The 19,560-nt window shown below is 44.6% G+C and overlaps 1 protein-coding gene across 1 annotated transcript in view; it reads right to left on the reverse strand.

The window, feature by feature from the left end:
- Pls1 (plastin 1) overlaps window positions 1–16,377 on the reverse strand; it is a 101,376-nt gene extending 84,999 nt beyond the window's left edge. Inside the window, exon 1 of the mRNA XM_059268382.1 lies at window positions 16,284–16,377. The gene's annotated coding sequence lies outside the window, so the exon portion shown is untranslated. The remainder of the gene's footprint in view (window positions 1–16,283) is intronic.
- Window positions 16,378–19,560: the final 3,183 nt, after the last annotated feature.

Below are 19,560 nucleotides of genomic sequence, written 5' to 3' on the forward strand. Positions count from 1 at the left end.
TGAAACCTATGTAGTAAGTTCAAGGAGAACCTGAGCTATGGGAAACTCTCTACCAATGTGTCTCACTTCACACCTCATTTGCCTGGCTTCTCATAAACCGATGAATGGGAGAAAAAGTGAATTAATGAGCAGCTAAATATATACCTCCCCTATTCACATGCTGTGGTGGTTTGATTAGGAATGACACCCATAGGCTCATATACTTGAATACGTGGTCATTAGGGAGAGGGGCTACTTGACAGGGATTAGGAAGATGTGACCTTGTTGGAGGAAGTGTGTCAATAGGGAGGGCTTTGGGGTTTCAAAGCTCAAGCCAGGCCCAGTGTCTCTCTCTCCCTGCAGCCTGCTGATCCAGATGTAGGACTCTCAGCTCCCTCTCCAGCACCATGTCCGCCTGTGTGCCACCATGCTCCCCACCATGACGATAATGGACTAAACCTCTGAGCTTGTAAGCCAGCCCCAATTAAATGTTCTCCTTTATGAGAGTTGCCATGGTCATGGTGTCTCTTCACAGCAATAGAACACTGACTAAGACACATGCTTAATAGTTTATTACATCTGCCATATAAGAATAAGTTCTTTAGCATCTATTTTTGTACTATAGTTGTTTCCTCTTATTTGTGATTTTGCTTTCTATGATTTTGGTTATCCATGCTAACTGTGATCCAAAAATAGGAAATGGAAAATTGCAGAAATAAGTCATAAATTTTAAGCTGAACACCATTCAGGGGATAACTTGAACATAGTACTGAAATACTACAGCAATCAATCTAACAGCCAAGGTGATAACTCAGTGTCAAAGGATGGATAGTATACAGAGCAGTGGTGTTCTGGACAAAAGACTCATATGGTAAGGTGGAACTCAAACACACAAAAATTCATGCTGATACTACAATAGTTTCTTGGTATCAGCAGAGGTCAGTAGTAGCCTAAGGCTGCATCATACTGCTGAGGCCATTCACCTCACTTAGGCTTATCAGGGAGGCACTCTCCTCAACTCCCATCACCAAAAAGAAGAATAAGCTCAATAGTTATTACATTTTAATAGAGTTTATTAGTATGCATGTGATGTGTGATGTATGTAGAAGTGTGCGTGTGATAAGTATGTGTGGGGATCAGGGGACAACTTTCAGGAGTTGGTTCTCTCCTTCCAATGTGGGTTCCGAGGACCAAACTCAGGTCATCAGACTTATACAGCAAGTACTTTTACCCACTCAGCCATCTTGCCAGTCCTACAATAAAATATATTTTGAGAGACAGAAAACACACGAACTCTGATTTATTTATGTGTCTTTTGGAATAATAGCTAGTTGTCCTCTTACTAGCTTACATATTTTTAAATTCTTAGAAACATCTAGTAATGAATTAATTTGTATGAGCCCTTAAGTCACTTTATATACACATTAAAATCAGAAGTAGAAAAAAAACAGCATTTTAGGAGCTATTTCAAATGGTATTATCCACATATGAGTTTAAGAACTAGGGTACTTCCTACTAACTATAAGAACAGGAGGAACCTCTAGTCTGGTAAGCCTACGATAAGCCTATGACTAAGTTACAGAATAGTCCTATGACTCAATACAAACTGCAGAACAATGTCTGAATCTACAACCTTGCACTTCCAACAGTCTCTGACACTAGAGGTCTTGCCATGGGCGGAGCCTATCCTCTGTCCTACCATTGATCTGAGGTTCAGCTGCCCTTTGGAAATCTCTCCTCATTACTATTCCTCGGTATGATTTAAATATGGCATAAGTGTATTGCCCAAAAGGTCACGGGCTGGAAGCTTGTTCTCCAATGAGGCTGTATTGTGGTTAGAACATTTAACAGATGGTGCTTAGTTCAAGATAATAAAGGTATTTGGGCACTGCTCCCAGAATAGGATAAACGCTGGTCTCATAGTCAATCAGTTCTCTCAAGTAGGTTGTGACAAAGAAAGACACTCGCACATCAGGTCCTTCAGCACATAACTGCTTCTTAGGTGTTTTTACAGAGTCAAAGAGACTGTCACCAGAGGCTGCCTAATTTCCAACATTCAGCCTATAAAAATGGGAGGCAAGGGCCTGGTGATGGCTCAGTGGGTAAGAACACTGACTGCTCTCCCCTAGGACCAGGGTTCAATTCTCAGCACCCACATGGCACCTCACAACTGTGACTCCAGTTCCAGGGGGCCTGACACCCTCATACAGACATGCAGGCAAAACATCAGTATACATGAAATATAAATAAAAATTTTTTAAAAATGTGAGGCAAATAAACTACCTTTCCTTATCAAATACTCAGATTTGGGCAACAAAAAACAAATTAATACATTCCCCCTGCCAACCACTCACAAGATGATGAGCACCTTCCTGTCCTTTAATGCCGACATTAAATGCCCTCTCTTCACTGAGGATATAGCTCAGTGGTAGAGAACAATTGCCTAGCATGCAATAACCTGGATTCAATTCATGGTGCTACAATAATAAATATCCCTTCCTCTAGTGTTTTCTTTATATAATAAATGTGTGTCAGAAGAGAATAAGGACTCCCACAAGAACTGTGACAGAAGCCATCCTGCTTACAGACTGGAAAAGAATCCCCTGCATCCTTTCCACGTCCTAAGAACTTGAGTGGGGCTGAATTTTAAAGTAATGAACTCATGAATGTGTCTGTTGACAAAAACCCACAGCTCTCCTCTAAAAGGAAGTAAGGGATAGCTAATTCTGGAGCCATTTTGAGTGACCATGTCCCAGGAACATAGATTTAGGTTGCCCCTAAATTCCACGTTCCAATGTGGAAGCAGTTTCCCAAAGTTTTTATAGTTTTACAGAAGAGAGAAAGTCATCAATCAAGGCAAGCTGAAGACACTTGGCAGGTAAATCAGAGGCAGGTACAGGATGAGGGTGCTTTCCTCTAGGCTCAAATGCTAGCTGACAGCATTCTTAGCTTTTGGATTGGTATAAGTCAGTTGCCTGCTAAGTCAATAGATTCTAAAAGGTTTTTTTTGGGGGGGAGGGGGGTGTTTGTTTCTTTGTTTGTTTTCCCCCTATTGTCACAAGTTCCAACACAGGGAGACAAACAAGTAACGCTGCTCAGGAGGGCCAGAATTTAGCCCAGGATAAGGTAACTAGCCCATGGGCCTGCAATGTTCCGATCTCTCCTCCGCAGTACCGAGATTCTAATCAGCCAGCTGGTTACTGCAGACACAGGCTCCTTTCAGGACTTTTCCTTCACATTCAGGGGCAGCTTCTCTTCATTGACGTGGCAAAGGAGAACTGAAGAATAGATAAGATTCTGTCTAAAACAGCATTATTCACCGCTTTTACCCAGGTCTGCAGTACAAAGGAAGGAGTATGGCCAACGGATATAAAAAAATGTACAGTTTATGGAGAAAAAGAGCTCAAAAAATTATACCCAAGGCATGTGCTAAAAACACAGTGGTGACCATAAAGAGAAATCTTCTCTCCACACTGGGAAAAGAGGCAAAGCCTCATAGATCAAAGACTCCAACTTCAGGAACACAAATTCACTTGAAAAGAGAGAGCTGAGCTCAAAAGGCCGAAGGCATTCCCTGATTGTCAAAAGCAGCTGAAGTCAGGTGTTTCCCAGGTCAGCAGACCAAAGCTGCTGCAACCCAGGTGCCAAGGGGCCAGGCTCCATTCTGACTCAACTCCAGAGTCCCGGAGTCCTGTCCCATGGTTCCAGAGCTACCAAGGCTCCCCAAGGTGTAGCAGGCCTGTAGTCTCTACAAGGAAGCCCTGAGAAGCCACTGTGAGAAACTGTGCCGATGAATCTCAAGTTGCCATGAAGACCCCAGGTTGTTGGAAAGAGGCTGCCACCATGGGACAATCTGCCAACAGCTGAACATAAACAAGGTGAGTTGCCCTGACCAGCAGCCTCAGCATAATCTGGGAACTAGTTAACATGTAAATTCTCCAGTTGGTTATGATCAAGATACATTGTCTACAAGCATGAAATGTCAAAGATAAATAAAAAAAAATTTTTTTTAAATTCAGAAACTCCAGAGTTAAGACACAGAAATGGTTTTTGTTTTTAACACGCTCTCTAGCTGATTCTTACATGTGCCATGCTCGGCCCTTTTTAGTAAATCTTTTTTTCTTTTTTTTTTTGTTTTTGTTTTTGTTTTTGTTTTGTTTTGTTTTTTTCGAGACAGGGTTTCTCTGTGTAGTTTTTGGTGCCTGTCCTGGATCTCACTCTGTAGACCAGGCTGGCTTCGAACTCACAGAGATCCACCTGGCTCTGCCTCCCGAGTGCTGGGATTAAAGGCGTGCGCCACTGCTGCCCTCTTTAGTAAATCTTAATCTTGTTAGTACATGAATTTAAAAATAGATTCAGGCTGGAAAAATGGCTCGGCAGTAAAGCTCACCCACTGCTTTCCCAGAGGACCCAAGTTTGGTTCCCAGCACCCACATAAACTGGCTTACAACTAACTATAACTCCAGCTCCAAAGAATCCAACACCCACTTCTGGTCTCTGAGGCGTACACACACACACACACACACACACACACACACACACACACACACACGTACACATACACATACCCAGAAATGAAAACTAATAAATCTTTAAAGAAATGTTTAAAAACTACTCTGTAGGATGCTCAAAGACCATTTTAGTAATAGTTTGAGAGAAAAACAACAGGGCAGGCAAGCTATAAATCCTGGCCACTGCCTTGAGGAGGGAAGTGGAAAAGAGAAAGAGAGAAAGCTATGTCCGTTAGTAAGCAGCCCCATGACTAAAGGGGAGTAGTGTCAGAGGAACGCGCTGAAGCTCAGGCTGGCACATGACAGAAAGAGGCAGGAAAGACAAGGGAATTAGGATGCAGAAAAGCAGAGAAGGGGCTAGTCACCTGAAACTTTCCCCTTCCCCCTCCTATTTAAAACTTTATCACATCAGCCGGGCGGTGGTGGCGCACGCCTTTAATCCCAGCACTCAGGAGGCAGAGCCAGGCGGATCTCTGTGAGTTCGAGGCCAGCCTGGGCTACCAAGTGAGAAGGCGCAAAGCTACACAGAGAAACCCTGTCTCGAAAAACCAAAAAAAAAAAAAACAAAAAAAAAAACAAAAAAAACAACTTTATCACATCAATATAGTCTGCTAATTAATATGTAAGCTGCATTGCTACCCGTAAAGTATGGTTTCAAAATGCAGACAGATGTAGCAGAGACACAGGGCAGTGGATCTGGACCTGACTACACGGAGGGCGGGGTTTCTGGAGAGGAAAAGTATGTTACCTCATTAAGGGTGTACTTACTCCTCTCATTGGCTCAGAAGACTGCCTGCTCTAGGGGTGGTCCTTTAGCAGGGTGATTGACAGGCCCTGCTGGATTAACTCTGCTGGCCTGGAATTTAATATGTCAATGGGGTTGTCCTCAAACTCAGACTCATCTTGCCTCTGTGCCCCGAGATTAAAAGATTAACTCTTAAGAGAAGAGATAACAGTATTTGATGTTTAATTTTTGGAGCAGATCAGAATGTCATGTCTCTACACAGAACCCGAAGTGGATTCCTTTAGAAAGGGATCCATTCTCAATGGCCTATAAGGCTCCTGGAACAATTTCTCTTCTGAGTGGGTACCCTAAAACCATTAGGAGATGTGCTAAAATTAGAAAATAAATATAACCCAATTTACCATGAAAATGCAGAGATCTAGTTCCAAAGTTGTTCATCGTCAGGTCTCAAACCTGAGGTGCCTATTTAGTATATCAAAGTGGACCTGGCTGCCAGGTTCTCCCAGCATCCCTCAGTCCCTGCCCCTTACAGGGTTTGGCTGGCATACCCTGCCCCCTACCCTAAACTTCACTAGCCCACATATTGGGTTGGGCTTCCCTCCCTGTTGGTTACCTGCCCCTTTGGTCCACCCTTTACCTTCCTGGCCCCTTGGTCTGGCTCTACCCAGATGTCTCTGTCTCTGGCTATGCTCCCGCCACCCTTTTTACTTTGTTTTGTTTTGTTTTTCAAGACAAGGTTTCTCTGTGTAACAGTCCTGGCTGTCCTGGAACTCTCTTTGTAGACCAGACTAGCCTTGAACTCACAGAGATCTGTCTGCCTCTGCCTCCAAGCACTTGCTGAGAGCTTACATCCTAATCCCACAGGCAGGAAGCAGAGAGAAAAACTGGGTCTGGTATGGGATTTTGAAACCTCAAAGCCCACCCCCAGTGACATGCCTCCTCCAACAAGGCCAAAGGCTACACCTCTTAATCCTTCCCAAACATTTCCCCCAGCTGAGAACCAAACATTCCAATATATGAGCCTATTGGGGCCATTCTCACTGAAACCACCACAGGGACCATTACCTGTGACATGACTGCACTAGGAGGGACGGCCATCAGGAGGGACAGCCATCAGGAGGGACAGCCATCAGGAGGGACAGCCATCAGGAGGGACAGCAGAATTAAAGGCATGCCCCACCACACCCGGCTTATGCTCTCCCTTTTGTCTACAATAAACCTTCTCCTCCACCATACGGAGAAGCAACCATGTCCTTTCCTTTTCATTTTTTCATTCATTCACAATATGAGATTAGTATCTGGAATCTGAGTCACACCCTTAGGCATCGCTTCAAAGTAAAGGAGCTCATTTAGGAGGAGAAACAAGGAACTAGGAACCAATCTTCAGGCATGTCCAGCCCCCAGCAAGGATATTCCCAGAGCCACTGCTTTCCTGGCCCTTGCCCTAAGCTTCCTAACCAGTTCATCTCCTGGCCTTACACTTTTTCAGATCATCTCCAGTTTAAAGCTCTCCTTAACCTCCTGGCCAGAGTTACCTGTTCTCTATCAGAGTTCCCTTCCTTGGACTGTCGTCCTTCCTGATGGCTGTCCCTCCTGATGACCGTCCCTCCTCATACACAGTCATGTCACAGGTAATGGTCCCTGTGGTAGTTTCAATGAGAATGGCCCCAATAGGCTCATATATTGGAATGTTTGGTTCTCAGCTGGGGGAAATGTTTGGGAAGAATTAAGAGGTGTAGCCTTTGGCCTTGTTGGAGGAGGCGTGTCACTGGGGGTGCCCAGTTTCTCTCTCTGCCTCCTGCCTGTGGATTAGGATGTAAGCTCTCAGGAGGTGCTCTAGCACTATGTCTACCTGCCAGCTTGCCAGCACACTCCCCCACTATGACGATCACGGACTCACCCTCTGAAACTGTAATCAAGCCGGCAACTAAAGGCTTCCTTCTGTAAGCTGCCTTGGTCATAGTGTCTCTTCACAGCAATAGAATAGTAACTAGTACAGTCCCTGTGTCTACTCCCTCCACCGAACAATCTCAAATGTAAGCCCCATGTCACACATATCCACACACTCGGCCCTCTCCCTTTATCTTCCTTGAGCAACCTGTGATTAATAAGAAGGCCAGTGAGACGCCACCAACCCGACTCCATACTAGAGATCAATACACGTGGTTGTCAAGGGAGATTCGGAATGGAGGGGGCAGTTATTGAAGGCAGCTTTGACAACAGAGAAATCACTTAAGGCACTCCACAGTTGAGGCTTACCACAGAACGCAATTTAGAATTTTGGAAATGTCAGATATAAATTTCACAGAGAAATTATCTCTATGAAATTATCAGAAAAAGACACGGAGTGACTGGAAAAGCACTAGACTCAGGGTTTCTAGTCAGGGTCCCCCCATATACACTGAGGCAGGTCATTCTCAAAATACTAGCCGCTTACCAATGGAAGGATGCAAATTCCCACATACTAAAAAATTACAGCTATCGATAAAAGCTTTTCCTCCGTCTCTCCAGTTTCAGCTTCCTTCATATTCACTGTTACTTATTGAAGGTTTCCCTTCTCCCGGCGTCAGAAACGACCACAGACTTTGACTTCCCTGGTGCAAGCCAATTGATGGCTCGTATTAAAAGTTTGAACTGCCCAAAGGCTCATTTTGATGGACCATTAAACAGCGGGAGATTTTTCAGGCTTTTTCCACCGGTAATAATCTTGGGTTTAAATGGCTGCTTAAGAAGAAGATAAGGAGGTCTGTAAGGTAAGGTGGTTCAGCAGGTAAAGGCACTTCTTGCCAAGCCTGAAGACCTGAGTTTGACCCCCCAGGTCCCTCCCACATGGTGGAAGGAGAGAACATGATTTCCACTCACACCCTGTGGCACACGCATGCATACACACAAAATGAATAATAGAATATAGGTTGATTCCAATGACACACATGTACAAAAATGCTATAATAAAATACTTTAAAAAGAAGAAAAGGTACGGTGAGGGGGTGGCACACACTCCTGGATTTCTGTTGGTTCAAAGCCAGCTAGGTCTGAAGACAGAAAAGAAAGAGAAGGGACCAGCCTGAGCCACACAACACTCTGGAAGCTGAGGCTGAAGGAGGGCTGAGTGGTCAGGGGTTCAAGGCCAGCCTCACGTACTTAGCAAGTTTGAGGCCAGTCTGAACTATATGAGAACCTATCTTTAACAAAACAAAACCGCACGCACGCACGCACGCACGCACACTCGTGTGCACAGGGTGGGCGGGGGTGAAGAAAATTGCCCCTGCCATTACTGTTTTCTTTCCGATGTTAATTCACTTGCAGGACAGCCACTGTTAAAAAACATCAGTAAGATTTTTATGAGCTGCTTTTCACGGCTGGCACCTCACTGACCCGATAACAAAACTCTGTTAAGAACTGGGCCACTCTTTAAAAATATGCCCTGGACCAAGTGGGTGCCACAGTAAACTAAGCCTAAGGAAAGAGGTAGGACACGGGGTCTTTGCAAGATTTAAAAAAAAAGAAAGGAAGGAAGAAAGAAAGAAAGAAGGAAAATCTGAGCAAGCTCTCCAGTGGAAGAGCGCCAGAACCTGAGAATTTCTGGTTCGTTCACAGAGGTTATAAACACTAACTTGATAGCAAGCTACGGGTTCAATTATATACTAACTTGATATTGTCTTTCCACCAAATTATTGATGAACAGCATTAAGACACTCAGCAGACTCAATTATCAAACCTCAAAACTCTAGTTTGCATTGATTTTCATCTATAAACAGTACACAGCAAGTGTATATTTATCAAGGACAAAAAACACGGAGGAAAAAAGGGATCGATACACCTATAAAAGATAGCATTGCAGAAGACAACGGGAACTAATCCGAAGAGCCCGCTCACGTTATTGGGCATTCCCCACAAAGACTCAGCTCTGGGCCTGCTTTTCTTTCACTTGGAAACTTTAATCTTTCCATCGATGGGAACAATATGTGAATGCTGCCTGTACCTGCCAGGGGCCCGGACTTCCTGATGAGTACTGGTTCTAGGCCGCACACCGCGATGCCTCCACTCCGGCCCTGACCACTGGGATCTGTGAACGCTGACTTACCTGCAGAGTACAGAGGGCCCGGAAGCACATTAAATGGAGAGGTGGGGTCAGATGAGAAGATACTGATACAAGAAAAACGACAATGATGTCTTAAATCTAATCCAAACTCTATTTTGGCAATACTCCTAAAATCTTTTACTTCTTGGTCCCAAAAGGTTGAAGAGACTTTTTTGTACTGTCCCTTACTGTTTTTGAAACCAGGTCTCATGTAGTAGCTCAGGCTAGCCTCTTTCAATTGGATGTGCTGTGTAGCCAAGGATGCCCCTGAGGTTGTGATTCTTTAGCCCCTGTCTCCTCGGTGCTGGGTTTTCAGGCCAGCACCACCACACCCAGTTTATCCAGGGCTCTGTGAGTGCTAAGCAAATACTCTACAGACTGAGCTATAGCCCCAGGCCCAATCATCTTTTTTTTTTAAAGTAAGTTATTTCCTAGATCTGTATCTTTCAACAATTTAAGATTTTCTTAACATAATAAAACTGATTTCCTCAAGTGTTTTTAGTTAAACATACCTCCAAACCCTTGGCTTTTTGTCATAAAGGAGTTCCCACCCTCAACATACACACTTACTACATTACTAAATCATCTACCTCCTCTAATATCAGAAAAGACTATGGTTCTTCATTCTGTCTTCATTCTCTCTTTCTCTCTCTCTCTCTCTCTCTCTCTCTCTCTCTCTCTCCTCCTCCTCCTCCTCTCCCCCCCCCCCCGTCTCTCTCTCTCTCTCTCTCTCTCTCTCTCTCTCTCTCTCTCTCTCTCTCTCTCTCTCTCTCTCGTGTGTACACATGTGTGTAGGTAAGAAGCCAACTTTCAGGAGTCAGTTTTCTCCTTCTACCCCATGGTTTCTGAGGATTCGAACTCAGGTAGTGAAGCTTACCAGCAAGCACCTTTACCTACTAAGCCATCTCGATGGCCCCAGATTGGATCTTTTAAAGAAAACATGCCTATAAAATGAGTTATAATCCAAATATTCTTGTGGGTTTTTTTTTTTTCTTGCAACTGAATTGCTCTAAAACTGAAAACAACAACAAAGCCCCTCTGCTTATGAGGCTGGAATTTAGCTCAGTGTTAGAAATTCACATAGCAAGCACAAGGCCCTGGGTTCAGATCCAGCACTGGGTAAAAAAAAGAAAATCAGTTTATCACTTTACTATAAAAGATAAAATCCTCTTCATAACTGGATCTTATGAACGAAACTATCTAGAGCTCTCCAAAAATATTTTCCAATAAAATGAATGTTTTAAGAGGAAAAACATCCTGCCAATCTAATTCTTCACTGTTTCTGTGTCCACGGTATTATTAAGACTCAATTTACCAAAGAAGAGAATAAAATAGAAAATAATAGAAAACAATTTGCTTTTACAGAAAGCTGTAAAAAGTGTGCGCTTTTACACACACACACACCGAACAGGCTCTTCCAGACACAGGAGTAATGAATAGAAATAGGGTGATCAAAGCTGACACAACCTCACATCTCATGTGACCCTACACGGTAGCAAAGTTCCCAGCAACTGACATCATATAATCATTTTATAACCAATAAACATGGGTGTAGCACAAAGACCTCTTTCTGTTTCTCCAGTTTTAGCATCACCCACAGTAAAATGTTCATTCCAACCCCTAGGACATCAGGAGCCTTTGGATGTTAAAACAGTAATAGGTGATGGCCGGAAGCCACTGGCCCTTCTTCAGACTCAGATTAAATGCCGCGAAACACCCAGAACTCGAGGGAATTCCAATCTGCCTTCCATTTCAAGACTCTCAGGAGAGGGTTGGTGGTTCATCAGGAGGAAAAGAACACACTTCCTCACAGGCAACTCAGTAGATCACCTGTAGTCAAATCTTGGGCCTCACAACAAGGGGCTATAAATTACCTTTCCCTGAACTGACACCTTCCCTGAGCTATCTGTGCCCACCCCAACTACTGACTCAGCATTCTCCATCCCCTCTCCCTCCCTCCCTCTCCCTCTCTCCCTCCCCCTCTCTCTCTCTCTCTCTCTCTCTCTCTCTCTCTCTCTCTCTCTCTTTCTCTCAATGTGCATGGGTGGGTGTCTTGCCTGCATGTGTGTCTGCTCTGTGTACCACTTGAGTTGTGTGCCCGTTTCCAGAGGAGGCCAAAAGAAGGCACAGATCCCCTGGAACTGGAGTTACAGACAGTGGTGAGCCACCATGTGGGTGCTGGGAATTGAACCCAGGTCCTCTGGAAGAGCAGCCAGTGCTCTCAACCTCTGAGCCATCTCTCCAGCCCTTCAATCTTGGGGATGCATGGAGACACTCTTCATGTAAGGATTCTCACTCGGGGTTTATGAACACAATCCTTAGGCCTGAAACTAAGGCCTGCACATAATTCAGAAGCTTCAAGAAAAGGACTGTCAGGAAAGAAGGATCCTTACCAAACCTGATCACCCAGAGGTTCTTATATACATGCATGTCTTCCCTGCGACTCCAGGGGCACTATATGGATCACTACCCACACCCTGCACTACCCAAAAGAAAGCCAGGGCCAATCAGAAACTCTTTTAATGTCCTATCCAGAAAAAAAGACTGTTGTCTCTTGTCTCTAGGAACGCTTCAAAGCAAAAGTGATAAAAAAGACTAAGTGGAACAAAAATAAATCACAGAAAGATCCGTTACTATTGTCTGGCTTCCTCAAACTAAAGTCTTGCTCATGGAATACTGAAAGTCATAGCCTTTGGCCACTCTAAGCACCTGTTAGAGCACCCACAGATAGAGACATGGGATTGAACTCTCAGGGCCTGAAGTCAGGCCATCCTGGGGTCAAATCTCAGCTCAATCACATGTTGACTGTGTGGCCTCACACAGATAATTTTCAACACTCTTAAGCTTCAGTTTTCTCATATGTAAAATAAGGGTAATAATTATATCTACTTCACAGGATGCTTTGTAAAGGTTAAATGTACTATTATCTTGAGAAGCTACATAATACAGACATCTTAGATCTTAAACAAGACCATGGTAAATTCTAACTTACCATATAAAATACTATCTGGGCATGTTTAAATACATGGAACATCAATTCAAACATACTGAATGATTTGCCATTTATCTAATGTGGTTTCCTTTGTTTTGTTTTGTTTTGTTTTGTTCTGTGTAGCCCTGGCTGATCTAGAACTCACTCAGTAGGCCAGGCTGGCCAGGCTGGCCTCGAACTCAGAGATCTGCCTGCCTCTGCTTCCAAGTGCTGGGACTAAAGACGTACACCACCATTGCTCAGCTAAGAAGCTTTTAATTTTTAAAGAAACCATATTAGAGTTGGGCCATGGTTCCTAGCACTGGGGAGGCAGAGGCAGGTGGATCTCTGTGAGTTCGAGGCTAGCTTGGTCTACAAGGTGAATTCCAGGACAGCCAGGGCTGTCACACAGAGAATCCTGTCTTGAGAACAAAAAAAGTTGAAAAGTTTCTCCTCCCTACCCCCAGTAGGGTTTCACCAAAACTGGCCTCTGGCCTCTACTTCCTAAATGCTGGGATTACGGGACTACAGCACCACACCCACTTTATGGAGAGATGGGATCAAACCCTAAACCTGGTGCATGCTAGGTGAGTGCTCTGCCAACTGGCCCATCTCCTCAGCCTCGTAACCTCTCTTGACTGGGCCAACCCTTCATTTCCCTGCTGCTAAGCACCAAAGCTCTTCTGGCCGGTCCCTCAACAGTTGTCTCTCTCTCTGCCATTTTTATGAGAACAGCTATCAGCTGCCTGTCAGAAATGAAGGTGGTGGTGGATCATACCACGAATGTCAAGGGCGAGAATGTTCCCTCCAACAGTTTCCTTGGTGCTGTGTGTGGTTACACAGAAGGATCGTGCTTTGATTTGCAAAATAGCCATTTGCAACATCTGTCCCAAGGCAACAAGGACACTCCAAACACTTCTCCAGCTGTAATTTAGGTTTAGCATCATTGCTATCTGTCTGATTTTTCTAGGGAGAGTCTGATCACACTTTTTTCATATTCTCTCCCACCCTGCCCCATATTGCTAGGTCAAATGGACTACTTCAGTATTCCTCTGAGAGCATGGACCTGTCACAGTTGAGTACTCTAAGAGTACAGTACCCCACTGTCCAAAGGCCCTGGGCTAACCTGCTTTTCTTTCTCCTTAAGTAAGCTAAGCTAGCAATGGCCTTTCTAGACTGCTCCCAACTGCCACATGTACAAGCTTCCAGGTCCCAGGCCTCACCCAACGCCCCCCCCCCCCCCCAACTCACAATCCGTACATCTGATTATGGACTGGCCAGTGATTCTGTGTCTCTCATTTCTTCCAATGACACAAAGAGTCTCTCCTTCATACAGTGAGGTCAGGGGCTAGACAAAGCACTATTGTGTAGTTTATCAGCCTAACTACCCACCTTCCTCATGCCAAAGCACTATTTATCCATGCAGTAAGTGTTGAGTATCTCATGCAAAGCAGTAGCACCCTTGGGAGGATGGAGTGTAATGACTGCCCTTCAGAGTTCATCTTCTGGAATGAGAAGTATGACTACTACATACACAGTAAGACAGACAAGAAACAATGTTCTGATGGGAAGTGCCTGTAAGATTTTAAAAAGATATTATAAACCCACTGCCAACACCCCAATCTTGAAAGAGGAATTTTCAACACCTCTCCCCTCTCTCCACCTAATCTATTTACCACATTTTTAGTTTACATAATTTCTTTTTGTTTTTTTTGTTTTGTTTTTTTTGTTTTTTGTTTTTGTTTTTTGGTTTTGAAACAGGCTTGAAACTCATTATGTAGACCAGATGAACCTCAACTGGTAGAGCTCTCTCTGCTCTGTCTACTGGGTACTGGGATTACAGGCGGGCATCACACATGGCCTTTACACCATCTTTTTAAAAAATATTTTATGTGTCTGAGTGTTTCAACTGCATGTATGTCTGTGCACCAGGTGCATGCTGGGTGCCAGAGGAAGTCAAAAGAAATCACTGGATCCTTTAGAATTGGAGTTACAGATGTTTGTGAGCCAACACATGGGTTCTGGGTATCAAACTAAGGTCCTCTGGAAGAGCAGCCAGAGCTCTTACCCACTGAGCCTTCTCTCCAGCCCTGCCATTTCTTAAATCTGTGTTCTCCACTCGGCATTTATGGTTAATCCAAGTCCTGGCAAACACTCCTCTCTTGTGTTTTCATCCCATCTCCAGCGCTCCCAAATAATCTGTGATTTCTGGATTCATAAATCTCTCCAACTTGCTTTTTGCCTTGGCTGACCTCTCGTACTGCTTTAAGGTGACCTCTCTGTCACAGAACATCCACACCAAATCCCTTCAAATGTCCTTCCTCCCTCAAATGTCCCTCCTCCCCACAAACAGCAGCTGGAAGGAGTCTGAACTTAGTACTGGGTGGGATCTTTAAGTCATGCACTTTCCGGAGTTTACACACCTAACAACTTTCGGGTCAGAAAATAGGAACATGTTCTAAAACATGACTCATATATCATCTGTATCCAAAGGGGAGAACAGCACACAGACAGAAGCCATAAAATACCTTGGGTTCGGGAAGAGAGCGAGCTAGTCGTGGCTGCCGCTAGCAAAGGAAACTACCAAGAAGAGGCTATGCCTGAGCAATGAGTTCAAACGGAAGGGAAGCCAACAAGCAAAGAGAGGCCACAGGGGTTGGTTTCTGAGACCAGCAAACCCATAATGGAGGCTTGAGTGGTGGGTCTTTGTGAATGGGTGCATGAGGCAGGAGCAAAGTACAAACAACTAACTTCCTGCCTCAATCAGACTGAGAAGGTGGAAGAGAAGGCAAGCTTTAATCATCTCATCAACAGCGAGGAGAGGATCAGAGAGACCCAGTAAAAAGATCCCTGAAATCAGAAAACCAGCTGCCCAGGCCCAGCTTTGCCCAGAGGGGCTTGGGCGGGCACAGCGAGTCACCCAACCTCCCTGGTCTCAGCTTTCTCATTTGTAAACTGAAGCAGTTGAACTGGCTGACCTCGAAGGTCCCTCAGTACCAAACTAGACCAACTGTATATTATTTCTGCCATTAGAACACTCATCACGGCCGAAAAAGGAGGGGAGAGGGGGTCCCTTCCAGTCTCTTTAAGGTTTTTTTCTTCTTCCTCATCTTCAACTTTCTGTTTCCTAAACTTACTACAACGTTGTGCCTCCCACATCACAAATTTAACACTTTCCTATAGAATTTCACTAATGAATTAAGTTTAAAGAGGAGTTGATTACAAGAGGTGGGGGTGTAATTAAACGCCCTTGCTTCACCTTTGTGGGACCAAAATTCATCTTGAAATTCTAGTTATGATTTTACAGTTTTGTCCATTAGTTGTTCGCCCCATATACACACAGCTTTAAGGTCAAAATACTGTCCATATAAGCCACAAAAATGTGAAAAACCAAGAAGGGCTATTTCCTTCTTTTCAATATTACCCACTGAAGCCTGGGAAGCGGGTAATAATGTGGAAAACAGGGTTTTGTGTTTTGTTTTGTTTAATTTGTAAAGCATGTGCAGCTTGCTGAACCGCACAAAATTCTTGGCACTGACTTCCACTGAAGACATTTCTTACGCTGCATCCAGAGGCCCCAGAACTCCAGGAAAGGCACCAAATCCAGCAAACACGGATGCAATTTCAGTCTGCCCCTGTTTGATCCTATGCACCAGGGGCAGAACGGAGTAGTCACACAACTTGAGAGAAGCACAATGGTTCCGAAAGCCTCATCGACAGTCACGCAAAGTTTAAAACAGAAAACTTGGTACCCTCCCTACCTAGATGCAGGGTATCACGACGCGCTTCCCGGGCAGTGGTTTAAGCTGCTACACACGGGACTGCACACCTGAGCGCCCGACTCCCCCCGCAGGGCAGCAGCGCGCCCGCAGGTGCAGGAGACGCCCGGGGCGAGGAACTGAGCCCCACGCCGAGCGCCGCGAAGCCAAGCTTGGCTTTCCCGCACAGCCTCCCTCTCTCGCCCCCCGCCCGCATGCGCGTCCCGGCACCCGGTACCTGCGGCGGCCGTTCGGCAGCTCCCGCCCGCGATCCCCGCGCCCGCTCGTCCGCTCCGCTGCAGCTACCTCTCGCCCGCCTCTTAGCCGCTGCGCTCCGGCCACTGCGCATGCTCCGCCCGCACCCCCGCCCTTGGAATCCACTTGCCGGGTTTTAGTTGCTGCACCCAGGGGAGAGGCCGCCAGACCTTTGGGTTCAGGTAAAAGGAGGCTGGCAGGAGCCGGAAAGGATTAGGCGAGGTGGACCGGCGCAGCAGGCGCGTCATCCCTCTTACCCACACTTTACTCAGCTTAATTACGACCGTCTGCACCCCTGCGATGAGTTTAGCACGGCGATTCTCAAGCAAGGGGGCATCGGGATAACCCGGAGGCTTTACTCAACCAGCTCTCAAACCCAGAGTTTCCACGTCTGTCTGCGCTTTTCTAATGCGTTCCCTGGTAGCTGGTGCCACTGGTGTGCTTACCACTTTTGAAAACTGCAGCCCGAAAGACAAAATATGTATTAAAGTAAAACAGTTTCTCTCTTCCTTCTCCCCTTTGGAGAATTCAGATAATCCTTCCTCTTCATTTAACGGCCACACCCATTTAAAATAAATAACCAAAGCCCACACTCAAACAAAGGTGGGATCTTTTGCTAGCGCGTGTGAGTCGAGCAAATGGAATGCGGCTTCCAGGGTTCTTGTATACTTTGCTGGTGGCATGATCCCTAGCTGTGCAGGGAACCCTGCCACCGTTTCGCTGCCCTTAGACCTAAGGTCCTATGTGCCTGTCAGCATCTAGTCCAGAAAAGGTAGCAATCAGGAATACGGCTGGAGAAGGTGACTGAAATTATTTAAAGTCCAAAAGAACTGGATGAGTAAATAAATATGGAAGTGGACCAAAGAGGAGTGAGTGAGAAAAGGATCTCTCCCTGCCTAGAAAACCCCATACCCTAGAAAGTCCCATAAACTTCAAGTTTTTATCTGAGCTCGGATCTACAAGAGGAGTTGTGTTCTCACAAAATATTTACTTAAACTAAACATGTATGTACAACTTGATCCAGCCACCCAGCCATTTTATTCTTAGCTATTATTATCCAAGAGAAATTAAAATATATGACCACACAAAGATTTGCATACTAATGCAGCTCTTTTTTTATTTTTTGTTTTTTTTTTTAATTTTATTATTTTTTTTTTTTTTTGCCAAAGTCTGGAAGGAATTGACCATGAATAGGTTAATGAACAACAAATTGTGCTAGATCAGTACAATGGAATACTACTTGGTACTAAAAAAGAATGACATACTCATATGCTTCAGTATAGATTGTCATGTCTTTCTGTACCTGGAGGGCAAATACACAGAGACACATGGATAGAAAGAAGCTGAGATTGGATGGTCTGGGCTCCAGAATGGAGAAGCCAAGGCACCCTGAAAGCTGTGTGTGTGTGTGTGTGTGTGTGTGTGTGTGTGTGTGTGTGTGTGATGTATGGTTGAACGGGGAGGTGTGGTTATTGCATAGAGCTGAAGGAGGCAGGCTTAGGAGGTCTCAGCAGGAGAGCAGTCTTTGTAGGGAGGCAGTCTTCAGGCAGAAAGCTATGGTGACACCTTCAGCACACACTATCAACCCTGTAAATGGTCCACAGGAAGGCTTGGCTATCCCTTTGAGCCTGACCCAGGGAAGGCTTTGCCACCTCTACAGGGCTGAGGCACTGGAGTCCTTGACATGGCCCACCTGAAGTCAAAAACTACACCTTCACTCAGGACTTCATTTGTTCCCCACGACAGATAAATCTCAGAATCCTAATGCTGAACTGAAGGGACCAGAGAGGAAATACACAGTGTAGAGCTTCATTTCTGTGAAGTTGAGCCTCTAACGACAAAAAAGAAGTCAGTAATTGCCTGGGCCAGAGGTGACAGGACAATGAGAATCTTTTGGGGGTCATAGAAACGTTCTCTTTACTGACAATCATAATGATGATTTTCATGGATATATCCAAATGAACATAGTTCATTTTCTATAAATTATTGACCAATAGCCTTGGAAAGAAAATAACCAAGTACACTTATATTCTATGTATGTAGTAAAAATATTGACCAAGATAAGTCCATGAAAAAAATGCAGAACCCAAATGACATCACTTGATTTGGAGGGAAGGCAAAAGAAATTCATTCCCTCTAAAGGAAGGTAAAATAATCAGTTTTTAATCATTTGCAAAAGTAACTAGCCCCAAGACACAAATTGTTGATGATGAAAATCCAAGTATTTCCCAGAAATTTTTCCCGAATCTAAAATAGCAGAGTATATCATTAGAAATGCACACGATTATAAATAAAATTGTAAGTGGGCCTGCCTGGTGATTTAGGCCTATAATCCCAGCTACTGGAAAAGCTGAGGCAGGAGGATTACACATGGAAGACCAGCCTGGACAACATAAGGAGATTTTTACAAGAACGTGGGCTGCATCCCAAGTACGAGGAAGGGAAAGAAGGAGAAAACGGTTGCCTGCTCAACTGACTATCTATATCACCACAATGAAACATAAGATTTTCAAACTCAGGGAGAAGGCTGGGCATGATGGCACATGCCTTTAATCCCGGCACTGGGGAGGTAGAGGCAGGTAGAGATCTCTGTGAGTTCAAGGCCAGCCTGATCTACATAGTGAATTCTAGGATAGCCAGAGCTACATAGAGAGACATTGTCTCAGATAGATAGATGGATAGATAGATGGATAGATAGATAAATAGATAGATAGACAGACAGACAGACAGATAGATAGATAGATAGATAGATAGATAGATAGATAAATGCCTCATTGAGACAAAAAAAAGGAGGTTCGAGGTCAGAACTCTCAGCTCAGATCATATTTGATAAAATTACTGAGAATCCATTAAAAGTAATTAAAGCCATGCCTGCCTGCAATCCCAGTACTTGGGAAATAAGGCAAGATTAAGAGTTCTAGGCCAGTCTTTGCTACATAGCACGTTCAAGGTCTACATGATACCCTATCTCAAATAAACACACAATGGGGGGGGGGAATGACTGAAGTAGTAGCCTCAGTAGCAAGAATTCACAGGGAAGAGATGTTGTACTTAGTAAGCGCAAGTATACTGTTTATATAACCATGAGCTGGAGAGATATCTCAGTGGTTAAGAGCATTTGTTGCTCTTGCAGAGGACCCGGATTTGATTCCCCTCACCCACATGGTAGTTCACAATCATCTGTAACTCCAATTCCAGGGGATATGATGCCTACTTCTGACCTCCTCAGACACCAAGCATACACACTGGTGCATAGACAT

This window comes from Peromyscus eremicus, chromosome 7 (assembly GCF_949786415.1).
Source record: "Peromyscus eremicus chromosome 7, PerEre_H2_v1, whole genome shotgun sequence".
In the NCBI taxonomy this organism is placed as follows: domain Eukaryota; kingdom Metazoa; phylum Chordata; class Mammalia; order Rodentia; family Cricetidae; genus Peromyscus; species Peromyscus eremicus.